Raw genomic sequence first — 13,516 nt, forward strand, 5'->3', positions numbered from 1 at the left:
TCCCTTTCCTCATCTCCTCTGACCAGAGTGTGCTTAGATCCACATGTGTGCAATCCTATAAACACTGCAATCCCAGCAGCTGCGGTGGCCTTGGGATGGAGGTGCTGTGCATGAGGCCGATCTGTGCGGGGTGCTCGTGGAGTCACTGCATTCACTACTGAGTGAAGCCAGCAGGGAGGGACGCTGGTGTTTCTGGTGCAGAAAATATTGGAGTCAAAATCTAATGGGCTAAACTGGAGGAATAAATCTGTGCTTGGTTTGCTTCCAGCACGGGTTCCCACAGGGATTATCTGAATGTGTGAATATGGCTGCTGAACGTCTCTGTGTCTGTGCCTGTTTTTGTTCTAATTTGTTGTGTTTGAGGAGAGAAGGAGGCTGCGGTGCATCAGAAGGACAGTGGTGCTGTAGGCAGGGAGGCCCTGGGCCTGGGGCTGAGTTGGCCCCTTCCTACACGAGTCCACAGGTCGTCTTCGTAGGGGGGGCCCTGAGCTGCAGACCCATGTTTGCATCCTGCTGCAGACAGGGCCAGTGAATAGAAGTGCAAACACATTCCAGAGCCGTCATTAGGCAGTCACAAAAGTGCCATTTATTCATTATTTTTCTGGGCAGCACCATACAAAATTTTGGGTTACAACAGGAGTCAAGTGATTTCGTGTACCTTAAGCACGGCTGGTTTATCCGTCCTGTTCAGGCTAGTTACCTTCATCTTTGGAGTACTCAAGAAAGGAAGATCTTATTAAATATCTTTTATCATAGATTTCTCTCTATGCTTTTTAAACTTGAGCTGTTAGCTCTAGCTCGATACATGGGTGGTTTCATAAGGTTTCAGTAGCAGAAAGGAGGGCTTGCTAGCAGAAGCAATGGAGCGCTGTTAATCTTGGAGTGATATATTGCCTGTGTCAGAAGGAACATCTGCACAACGGGGGAAAAAATGTATGCACTTTGGAAATGGGAGCTAATGAAGTGAAATTAGGAGACTAAAACATGAGCGATAGCCCAGAATTGCAGTGGGAGCCCCAGCCTTTGGCACGGGAATGAGCGCTGCCCTGCTGTGTGCTGCTTGTGGCTGCTGGCCTGGGCTGAGCATCATGAGAGCTGCTGGCCTGGGAGCAGTGAGCAGGCTGTCCTCAGCAGAGGTGCTTTAGCTGTTAACACTTGGTTGCTTTCTAGCAAACAACAGTAACAACAAAAGAGCAGAAAAAAAGTCGAAGAGTAACTGTCTAGCTATGGCTTGAGCTCTGCATTTTTCCCTTTCTTTCACCTCGATGGTGTGTGTTGTTATGGTTTTCTACAGACAGTACAACTGTGAAGGGTTTTTTAATGAAGGATCCCACCACAGAATAAACCCTTGAGAGCATCTGGAGGTGAAAACAAAACGTGGCTCGCTGATAGGCCAACAGAAAATACCTAAAATGCAGGTACTGCAGTGACTTGGGGTTCTTATAGCACTGTAGGTGCTGACTCTTTTTATTTCCTCCCTGTGTGAAATAAAATCCTGCCTGGGTGGGGAATAACGAGGCCAGCTGCTCCCCTGCCCCACTGCTGCTCTCAGCCTGTGTGCTGCAGGGGCTGTGGTTGGGCAGCACTCCTGAACCAGAGAGCATCCCGAGTAGAGTAGGTTCTTGGATTCCTGAGTAGAGCACGAAAGCAAAAGTCAAGGCTGACGTGTTCTATCTGCTGCTAAAACCTGAGAATTCCTTTGTGGCTCTGTTGTTAGTACAGTAAATATAGGAGTAGGCAGAATTCCTGCTAGCGGGCTGCCAAGTGTTTATCTGCAGTTTCCCTGTATGTTTCCATGAGCTTCAGAGGAACTTAATTATGGTTCCAAACGCATTTAGTCATCAGTTCCTTTCGTTTTCCTATTACTTCCTTTTCTTTATCTGTTCTTCTTTTTTTTTTTTTAAATTAAAAAAAAGCATAGGATAAAATGCACTCCCATGCAATAAGTACTACCAACACAGTTATCTTTATGCCTTGCTGCAGCAATCAGAACTATAATTTATTTTACTTTAGAATTAAAGAAATGGGAAAACAACAACCCAGATGTGCTGTTATTAATCTGAACATTGTGGAGCCAAATGCTGGGTAACAGATGTTGGAAAAGCTCAGACTGTGCCCTGTGTCAAGGCCTGGCCGTGTTCGAGTCTCGATGCTACTGATGGTGCTGATCCCTTCAGTGATCTAGGAAAAAAGTGGCTAGGTGATGTAGTTAGGGACGTGGATTTTTGTTGTTGGGAAGTGGATGTTAGCAACGCTTTGGGGCAGAACTTGTCAGAGTAAAACCCAAAGACTGAGGAAGATGTGTGACACGTGGAGGTGAAGCTGCTGCTGGTCCTGTTGGGATTTCCTCAGTTAATTGGGAGTGGGTTTGGGAAGCTCTGTGGGCCTTCTGGGATGTCTTATCCATGTCACTGCTGACCCTCATTTCTTCAGCAGAGGTTTGGAAATGCAAGGCGGGCAGAGTGCTGTTTTATTATAAGAGCAGACAGTTTTTCAGGTTAACTTTGACGTACTGGCCGTTGGCACAGAAGCTTTATTTGGGGCACCTCTTACCCTTTAAAATAACCAGTCATCATTTCTTTGGTTTTACATCATCATCCTTACGCATCCTTGGCTGTCACGTAAAAGATTTCATTTCCACGTTATCTGCTTTTCAGGAAGTATCCCAGTATAACTTTGTCTGATTTCCCACGTGTTCTAAAATTTACTGATGAAAGTTACGATGCCATAAAGGTGGCAACATGGCTTTAGAAATCTTTTTGTCAATAATCATGGGATATATTTTACTGGCTCCCCTGCCTTTAGCCACTGCTCAGATCCGCAGCCTGGATGTGCCTTTCATCCACACTTCTTTCCTTTCCCATGCCTTTTTTATGACTGTTAAGCAGTCATCTCTCACCTAGAGAAAATGCTGACTAATTTCTCTCTGTCTTGTAGTAATTATCTCTGTATTTTCTACTTATTATTATTACTATTGTTGTTGCTATTGTTATTATTTAGCTGTAACATTTGAGGACCAAACATTATCTATTTGTTTGCTCTTGGTTGACTTCTTTCCCTTACCCGTCTCAATGATTTCATAAGCCCATTGATACTTTGGCTATTATACCACTTTGTTACAAGGCTCTAAGGAAAAATTACTCCTCTTGATTTCTCCTTCGTGCTGGCCTTGTGCTGACGGTGGGCACAATCAGGGTGTTACCCTTGTGCAGATTTTGACCAGCCATGCCGTGATTCTGCGGCTCTGTTCTGGGTGTTCTCTCCTTTGCACACACAAAGTGCTCTGCTCTCCCCGCACCGCTGTGCCACATCTCACTGCTCGGACATCTGAGCTCTGTCTGTGTGCCCTTCCCCACCTTCTTAGCAGCTTGGTAGCTCCTGAATAGACACCGAGGGCCATATCTTCAAAGTGGACATTAACCTCTATCTATGAAACACACATTTACCTCTACTGAGAGACACTTTTATGTGCAAGTTGGGTAATTAAAAGTTTAATCACCCTTTCCCAAGTGAAAACAGTATTTTCTGCGCAGAAACAGAAGGAAAGTTTAGAGGCTTCATTCCAGAGAATTATTTGCTTGCTCAGTAGAGTCTGAAATGACTTGTTTGCCTTAAAAACAACAGAATGAAAAATCCTTAACAAATACACTTTCCAACTAGAAAAGGAGCCAAGCAAATCACTGACCCGCAGAGCTGACCTTGTTTTATCCACTAGCACACGGACCTGTCTAGCATTTGATGGGCATGTTCCAGCTGAGGCATCTTTTATTTCTGCAGAAATTAGGAGCTGCTTTTAAGCTCTCAGAATCAGAAATGGATGATTTGAATTGCTGGAAACATCACTGGTACAACCTCCCCGTTTACTGATCTGCTCATGAAAGATGTGCGTGGATTTGGGGTGATTCCAGGACTGGGACAAGGGGCTGTGTCTCTCCTGGGGACTTGAGAGCAGCATAGCTGGATCATCCTTTATGGTTCCCTCCCAAGTTGAGATGTCCTACGATTTCACGATTCTCTTGTTTCTTGATAGCTCATGGCAATATGAATCAGCTGGATGTATCGATAAAACTGATCCATGCTGAATCACCGTTCTTTAATTTCAAGCAATGGTATGATGAGCCTTCGAAGGTGTGAAAGTTTTGCCTGAACGGTGGCAGCGCTGTTTTGTGCATAAGATTGCACATAAAACTGACACTGACCTGGCACTTGTGAAAGATCTGTCTGGATAAAAGCAGCTTCACCATATTGTCTCAAGTTGCAGAAATACATCCAGTGGATGAAGCCAGGCATCGTGGCCAATGGAACAGCCAGTTTTCAATTATCCCACACATTCCCTGCAGTTTTTGTGGCCAACTGACATGACAGCAGAAGCTTCATTTTCATCTAAAATATATTTCAGCCTTGGGGTGAACAATATCTCCAATTTCTTGTGCTGCTGGCAGCATCCCCAGTCTCTGAATGTGTCACCGTGTTCACCCAACTGGTGGTCCTGAGCTCAGCCTCCATTAAGGACAGCGACTCCTACACTTGAGAAAGCCTTTATTCCTTTTTGTCACCACAGAACTCGTTTTGGAAGCCAACTGAAAAAATGGAACGTGTACTGCTATAGGAAAAGTGTGCCCTGGAGGATTTTCCTGCAGAGAAGAAAGGCTGCAAGGGCCTGTTGAGCCAGCTCTGCAGCTGATTTACAGCGTCGTGGATGACAGAATATAGCCCAGAACCATGCATAGATCATTTGTTACATTCTTTTTTCTTCTTTTTTACAAAGCCACCTTCTATGACTTCAGAAGACGATGGATGTTCCATGCGCTTGTGTAATTCAGACGTGCCTGAAAATTAATTTAGAATCATGCTCTGACATTTTAGACCACCGTGCCATTACAAATGCCTGTGGTTGCTCTAACTTTGTTGGTGCTTGTGTGTGTCAGTGCACCATTACCTGCTATTTGTCTTAATTAAGAAGGATCTCAAGTTTTATGGAATGTTACCTTTCTGGGTTTTGTGGGTTGTTGGTTTTTTTTTGAATAAACACTCTTATTGCATAAGAAAATCTACCAAAAGCATGACGTGGCAAGGGGTGTAAGAGCAGGAAAATAAATACTTCTGTGCTTTTGTGATGCAGGAGGTGCCAGCCCAGTTCCTTCTCAAGGAGCAGAGCTGTGGTGAATGGGAGAGGAGCTGGCTTCCCGTCCTCCCTCTATGCCCACGTTGGGCTTGTTTGCATTCGCTGACAATGAACTCCTGGTATGATTCATATGAAGTATACGTGTGATAGATTACTTAGGGTGATTCTGATTTCCCACTGCTGACTGCCATGAATTAGCTTCAGGAAGATAAGGTTGTGCTGGAGGTTTCTGCGATCCGCCTCCAGTCGTGGGCTGACTGCTCTGAAGGTTCCCAGGAGGTCCCAGCTCAGCCAGCTATTGGCAGGCATCTCAGTACCTCGAGGTAAGGCCAAGTGATCAGAAGGGCCTGGAGCCCCCAGGCTCTCTGCTGGGACCTCGGGATCACATCTGGGGACAGAAGGAAAGAAAGCTCTTCAGTGGCCTGACGGTGCCACTAAGGACAAGGGTTGCAAAGTAAAGCAATACAGGAGAGAACCTCAAAGCAGAGTGACTGTGTAAGTGTCCCTGCTGCAGAAAAAACTTCTGTTGACCAACAGGACATTCAATAGAAGTATGTTTCCACAGCAGAGCAGGCTTTGCTACCGCTCAGAGCCTCAATACTTATTTGCTGAATCTTAACCCAGTGAAGAGTGGGACAAAATGAGAAACATGGTTTCATTTGCTCATTTTACAGTTTTATTTTGTTTAGCAGCTTCTACTTGAAACCTTAGAAAAGAATGGCTATTTTAAGACTTCTCTCTTTTTTTTTTCATGTGACAATGAAAACTGTTCATCTGAAAAAAAGGGATTGGTTCTGCTCAACTGTGCAATTCCTTGATTGTTTTCAGATAAATTCCATTCTGTGCCTGATGTACTTAATTTCCAAACTCACTGTGTAAAAAACTGCAGGTGAACTTTTTGCTAACAGAAGGCAGCAGCTTCTGCTTTTAAGGGCTAAGCTAGATTTTTCTCTTAGGTTTGAATCCTCATTAGGATCCTCCTTACAGATGCATCTGATTATTTTTTTTTATTACATTAGGTGGTATATTAAACAAATATTTTCCCTTGTACACCAGATAGCAGTGTTTGGTGGTGCTTCATACTGTGTTGTTTCTGTGATCGTCTGGGATTGTAATGCTCTGCTTCAGTTCCTCACATTTTGATATCTGAAAGCGTGACGTATTAATTTTGATAATGACTTCTCAACAGCTTGTATTTGGTTTACTGGGAAAGCAGAGGCTTTCCATCCTATTGTATTACATCATGCACAATGTTCTGTCTCCCGTTGAAAAGTCGCAATACCGAAAATAGAGCATTCATCTACTGGTGCTTACAGGAAGCACCGTTCCCTAATGAGCTTGGCCGTCCTTGGGAAAGTTCTGTTCCTAAAACAGCAGTGAGAGAATGAAAAAGGGCTTTGCTGCTTCCTAAAGCCCTATTCAAACTTTCTTACTTTCTGCAAGTGCACTGGCTGCCATCAGTGCAGTGTGCTGGTAAGTAGGAGGGCAGTTGTCACGAGGTCGGTTTCCCCTGCTTTGTGCCGCTGCTCTGGGATTTGCAAGTTGTGAACAAACTGTATCAAGAAGTGGATAGAAGTCTTTCACGATCATTAGTAATCCACTTACATGTTGTAAGTAGTTGAGTGTGTAAGAATGAGGCCCTGCCACATTGACAAAGCTGATCCAATTTATGATGCTCTCCAGTGGTAACCATCTATATTTGTCACTTAATCCATATTTTTTATGGTATAAAACAAGTTGTCTGTGCGTTGGAAACCTTTGTGCTTGCAGCAGCGGTGTGCAAACAAGCTGCCCTTATTACATCCTGAGCTGCCCTTATTACATCCTGACTGGGAAGGGCGCAGCGTCACAGGGAAACACGGCTCACAGCCTGCTTCACTTTTCAACGTAAGGGCTGTAAATCAGTGCGAGGCATTAGAAAGCAAACAGTTCATTCTGGAGAAAGAATGGCTTTCAGTGGCTGAAGGGCTCGGCCCTTTGGAGCAGCTTGCTGTTTGAGGTACCTGTTTTTGTGAGAACCTGATTGCTGGGCACCGAGCTCCCAGGTGGAACCTGCCTCCAGGAATGGCGCGTTCTGAAGAGGAGAACGGAACACTGGGATGATTTTCTCCACATTTATGACATCCAGAGGATGCCTCAGCTCTTCCTGAAGGTTTTGGATGAGGAGTGGTGAGGTGTCAGCCAGGGGCAGGCTCTGCTGGGCAGGAGCAATGGGAGCCGTGTGTGGGAAGGAATCCTGGTGTGTCTCGGGTGCTGAGGGTACAGATACCTGCTGAAGTATCACTGCCACTCACAGAAATGAGTTCTCAGTCCTTTATCTCACTATACCACTTCAGTAAACAAATGTATTAGACTTTTACTGCTTTCTTGTTTCCTGCTTAATCCTTTTCTTTATTAAAATTTAATGAAAAGTTAAATTTAAAAGAGAATGACTTTGTTCATTAGCTGTGTACAGCGTGTTTGCTTTTTTGGAGACTGAATTTCCGTGGGTAGACCTGTTGCTCTCTGGCTGATAGGCAGAACAGCATCAGTACGTGTAAGGAAGGATGCTGAGACGTTTCCAGTTAGCTGTGCAGTGTTGGCTGGCGATGTGGGCTAGGCAGGCACTGACCCGATACGTTCCATGCTTATTTGTAGCCTTTCTTTTTTTTTTTTGTCTCTTAATTTGCTTCGTAACTATCAGAGCAGCATCTGAAGGTCGATGAAAAGTAGCTTACCTATGGATAGATACTGGTGGGGCTGGGTTGGTGTCGGACTTGGTGATCTCAGAGCTCTTTTCCATCCTCAGTGATTCCTAGTGGAGAAATACAGGCGGGCCATGGGCAGCTGGACTGCACGATCTCTGAGGTCTTTTCCAACCATGGCGACTCTATGATTCTGTGGCTAAACATTACTCTGACAGTTTAGAACATTCTGATGCTTTGGCAATCTTGTGCAGAATGTAGAAATTTGGCAGTGACTCTGAAATGAACAGTTTTCTTGCCGTGCTTATGGAAAGCAGTTAATGACTGCGTGGCCTGTGGAGCTCCAGCACACTTGGTAGCTCCTGCATGCTTCCTTACACGTCTCTGATTGTCACAGGGCTTCTGCTCCAGAGAGAGCCCAGGCCACGGTGACAATATCATACAATTAGAGACCGATCATATTATATGCACGAAAAATAAGTGAAATTAAGGTGGTAAGGCCAACCTATTTTAGGCATTTCTTGTCTTCAAAATAGATGATTTTCCAGCTTATTTTTAAATAGTTTTTTTGCAGGGGACCTGATAGAAGGCCATTGTGCTGCACACAATGGGGAAATAACGAAGGAGGCTAGCCAAGAGCAATAGGCTGGTTTTCAAAGGCTTGCAAGTATTATTGTTACTGGGCCTATAAATATTGTTTAAAAGCCTTTTAGAAGACAGTTTTCCCCTAGGGGTGCTGTACAAAGCAACAGTGTTCTGTAGTAGAATGTCCTTAATACAAGGCTTTTAGATATTGGTACTTTCCTTAATGTCTTTATTCTAAAAATACTGAACAAGAACATTTCTGATGTGTCCTTTTCTTCCCCTCTGAGATATCTTCTTGTCCTGGGTCACGCCTAGCTGTGGATGTGGGTGGCTGGTACTGGCTATTTGTGTGCCATGCAGCTGCCAAGGGATGAGATTAAATTGTGCTAGTCTGTAAATGAACAGGCTTCATTATTTAGTGAGTAGCTCCATTCATAGGGAGGTTTCTGTATTTTTCTCTAATTTCCATTTGCATTTTCAGTGTCAGGTTGTCTGGACTTGGTTTGTGCCTGTTTAGGACACCTTCTCCTTCCCACGTGCATCCTTTTTTTCTCCAAGCTGTGTGCTGAGCACCCTGCAACTCTCTGGGGAGCTGTGCTAGAGCCACTGCCTGCCTCAGGCATCCTCCTTCCTGGAGGTTTGGTTGCCTGGAAACTGCAGCTGGGCAAATGGGGAATTTCAGTTCTGGAGGAAATTTTCTTAGGAACAAAGACTGTAGAATTTCTTCTAGAATCACTGGATTCTTTGAGTGAGAGGTGGACCTTTGAGAAACGGTCAGTTGAGCCATTTCATTCTGATATAATCCAAATGTTTGCCTTTGAGTTTGTTAGGGGATATAGAATGTTTAAATGGAAAGTTATTTTGATATTCTATTCTAGAGAGTTTCAGTTGAATCTTCTTTAGTTTATCAAAACACTTTTACAACTTGGAAAACAAACGTCTTGTAAGAACAGGTTTGTATGACAAACACGCGGTTCCTCCTTCACGACTGAGCCAGCCCAGTGTGCTTTTAGTTCTTGCCCATCATTTATTCAACTGAGCAGCATGGCTGTGTTTCCTTCCTCTTTCTTCAGCATCAGAAAAGTATGGAAGTGGCACTGAGGGCTGTGTCAGTGGGCATGGTGGGTGTGGGTTGGGTTGGCCTTGGGGATCTTAGAGGGCTTTTCCAAACTCTATTGAGCTCAAGGTGGACCTGGGGTAAGAGAGATTTTGTTTTCCCTTGAACTTCTGATCTGCTTGGAACGTTGAGTGAGGAGGAGTGACACAAAGTTTGGCAATTCTTTTGCATTCTGCTGGCACTGATATTAAATAGTGATGAAAAGTCTATTTGGAGTTCCTGAAAATTAATTTTGGAGAACTTTGCATAAGATGCAGAATGCCTCCTGGTCCCCTTACTGAGCAGGTAGTTTCGTTCTAAATTGTCTTATAGGCTCATTTGTTTATAGCAGTTTTTTGTTAGTTTTCTATTTCTATTGCATTACTAGAAGGATGTCAATACAATTTATCTTTCAGGGTCAAATATCTGTTGTAATAACTTCTATTCACTGTCATCCACGGTAAATTTCAAGATATCAGAGCAGGCCTTGTGTAAGGATAAATCTGATTTCACGAGATGATCAGTCTTTCATAAAAAGGCTGAGGCTGTGTTAGCTGATCGGCAGCTGGAAGCTCCCAGTTTGGAGGCACGACTTTGCCCTTCTTCTTTTCATTTTTCAGTTACTTTCATTTCACTTCATGCATTTTGAAGTTAACTGCTTAGGCTGGGCTTATATTAAGTGTAGAAAGTGTAAATTAAAAGACAGGCAGCTCGGAGCATAAGCTGTAATGACTTCATTCAAAGCAGTGCTCTCAAAGGAAGCGCTGACCTACTTGCTTTAAGCTGGGCCCTCTCTGACCATACTTAATTAAAGTTCTCTCTTTCTTTTCCCATTTAAGGAACCCGCAACGTGAAAAAGTGTTGTAATCAAAATGGTCACCACCTAGAAGTCTGCAGCCACGAGTGACAAGTAAGTAGATGCTCACTTTCTTCTCCTCGATAAATATTAATGTTCTTGTAATCAGAGCTGTTTAATGGATGCACATGCATGGCCTGATTCTGAAAGGGTGCCAAGCAGCAGTCACTAGTATTTTATCCCAGTGCCTGAACAAAAAGGGGAAAAAGAATCATTTGAATGGATTAACTGACAATATAGTGTGGAGAGAGCTAAATTGCAAGTTCTTTGACACTCCCCCATTCATTTTAAAACAAGCGTTGCTTTTAGTTATTTCAGCTGAAATCTGCTGAAACAAATGGTGCTGGTACAGATGTACACGAGTGCAGCTGAGGGCAGGTCCCAGCTCCACAGCCATCTGAGGGCTCGGGTGCTGGGGCTTGCTGCCTTCACGAGACCGAAATCCAAGTGTCTTACAGTCAGAAGCGCACTGGAGCAGCTTCAAAATGTCAGTGCAATCTTACTTATCAATGAATTGTTTCCATCTTCGGATGGAATTGAAGGTTTTGTCTCATTTAATAAGCTGTGAATCTACTTGAAAAGATGATATTGCAATTAATTAAAGTACAAGCAAACAATGATAGCAATATCGATGCTTCCAAAGGGTTTGCTGTATTTTTGTTGTTAATGGCATTTTGAACAGAAGGAAAAGAGATTGTTTGCAAGGCAGGCACTCAAACAGAAGTGAATAAGTACAAAAGGAAGAGTGAGCAACATGCAGCTGTATTGGAACAACCTCTCCTAGTCTCTGTTGCTTCTTTCTGCTAAGAGGAGCTTTTTTTTTTTTTTTTTTTTAATATTACTTCTTTCTGCTAAAATGTGATCTATATACTGCTGGGATTGTATCAGTGAAAAAGTGATTGTTGCAAAAAGTTCAAAGCTGTTCCACACAATACTTTGCTCTGGGGCAGAATGAAGGACTCCACTGTGTCGTGCTTTATCCAAATGCTATCGTGATATCAGTACATCTGCCAAGTTGCTCTGGCTTCGAGGAGTTTTGATACAAATTATTACCTGATGTACACAGTTTGTTAGAAGTATGTTATGTACTGTATATATATTGTAATTGAAAACAAAACCAAGCCGCAGAAATGCTAAGTCAGGGCTTGAAGCAGTGATGGAGCACCTGGGGGGAAGGCAGGCCAGCCCAGGCTCAGGTGCATGCAATGCAGTGCAATGCATCTGAATGACTGGAAGGGCTGGAGCCAGGATCCATCCCTTCCCAGCCTTCACTTAAGGGTTGGCAGTGAGGTGAGGGTGTCTCACTGGGGATCCCTGTATACCTGAGGCCTTTCAAGGGTAAGTGGATTCTTTCTTTTGTTTTTGTGTCCACAGCTGCTGCATTTGAGCACTCACTTGCTGCAACCTAGGACTTTGCTACTATGCTGCCATGCTGTGCTTTCGTCACATTACAGCACATTAAATGTTTAACTATATATCCATGTTTACTTTCTGTATGGTTGCAGAATATATTTTGATTGATTTCAGTTAACTCATTTAAGATTTGTAAAAGACAAATGGAAAAAAATATATTGCAAGCTCCAAACAGCTACAAAGCACCTCTGAGCCATGAAGGTTCCCTACTACGAAATCTTGTGTTATAATTATGTGCAATGGGGACTGAAACCTGAGATCTTCAACTAGCTCTTACTCAGCTTTGATAATGCTGCTTAATTAGTATAAACCTTACTGAGGACGTATTTTTGTTTGCTTCTACCACGCTTCTATTAGTTAACTTCCTACTGTTAAATCGTGGAGCCGTTATCTGAAGAGAACTAAATTCCCAATAAATAAATATAGCAATGTCAATTTAGGCCAGCTGAGAGCTCGGTCACTTTTATTGTGTAGACATCAATGGAAACAAGTGTAATTTCACCTGAACATAGGAAAGCACTTTTACTGTGAGGCTCTAGGCTTTAAATTTTGATTTTTTGGAGTTACTCAAACAACAGGGCATGGCCTTGGCAGAGATTTGGACCAGAGGTCCCTCCAACCATGGCTGTTCACTGGCTCTGATGCCAGTGATAATGGCATTACCTGCTTTTCTCTCTTTTCAGTTTGGCTACAAATTTAACTTTCCTGGGTTAAAAATGCACAGGAAAGAAACCTATAATGAGGAGGTGTGAAACTGCTGAGGAATAAGACTTTTTTTTGCGAAAGGTGCCAGTGGTAGTTTAAATCGGATGGCTCCTATCTGCTTGAAAGATGTTCTAAAGGTATTGCAGAGCTGATGCCATTTTTTTAAGGCAGCCCTGTCAATTCACAATGTCTAACTTTCACTTCTCTGAAAATCCAAAAAAACAGGGCAGTGTTCCTTTAAAAAATAGGTCTGTGTTATTTAAGTTGTAGGAGACTAGTCAGAGATTCCAATTGTATCTCTGGTGTGCATTCATGTAGATTATCTGTCTCTCTCCATGTTATTAATAATGCCTGATAAATAATGGCATTATCTGGCTAAGTGATTTTGAGATGTTTTCTGCATAAGCAACTCTCTCCAAGGAGCACTGTCTGCATCTCGTGCGACACGTGAAGAGGCCAACATCACAGAACTGTACTGTGTGTGCTGGAGAGCTGGAAAGTTGGTATTCGTTGCTCTTCTTAAGGCTGGAGTATTTGGAATTGTGTTTCAGCAGTGGCTTTTAGCTCTGTTACCAGTCTGGGCAATCACTGTTGGGAAATCCACAGTGAACGTGTCATTATCACCAAACCATTCGTGTTGTTCATCCTCACAATGAAATAACAAGTCAAGCAGTGAGGGCAGAGGACTCATCCTTGGGTACGTCGTGCTGAATTTCTTGGTTCCGCTAAGGAGAACTGGTGGGTTCCAGCTGCCTCATTTTTGCTGTTGTAGAGTCATGGGAGAGTCTTGCTAGGAGAAGGATTTGTCATCACAGAAAGTAATGTGCAGATGCTCAGGGTTATGAAGGCTGTCAGTCAGGACTGTTTAAAAATACTCGTGTGTCTTTCTGGAAAAACTGAAGTGATGTCAGTGCTCTGCCTTTACATCAACGCGCCCAAACTCCATCTCCTGAAGCATTAGTGAGAGCATTTCCACCACATGAGAGTGAATTAATCAGAGCCACTCGAGCTGCTGGCAGTTAGCACTGCTTCCGTCCCTCCTCACCAGGGGA

The 13,516-nt window shown here is 43.4% G+C and overlaps 1 protein-coding gene across 11 annotated transcripts in view; it reads left to right on the top strand.

The window, feature by feature from the left end:
* LRRC7 (leucine rich repeat containing 7) overlaps positions 1 to 13,516 on the top strand; it is a 187,749-nt gene that overhangs the window by 85,390 nt on the left and 88,843 nt on the right. For all 11 annotated transcript variants that reach the window (XR_014885330.1, XM_085232159.1, XM_085232160.1 and 8 more), the window contains one exon: positions 10,330 to 10,400. The gene's annotated coding sequence lies outside the window, so the exon portion shown is untranslated. The remainder of the gene's footprint in view (positions 1 to 10,329; positions 10,401 to 13,516) is intronic.

Source organism: Meleagris gallopavo, chromosome 10, assembly GCF_905368555.1.
Source record: "Meleagris gallopavo chromosome 10, MGAL_WU_HG_1.1, whole genome shotgun sequence".
In the NCBI taxonomy this organism is placed as follows: domain Eukaryota; kingdom Metazoa; phylum Chordata; class Aves; order Galliformes; family Phasianidae; genus Meleagris; species Meleagris gallopavo.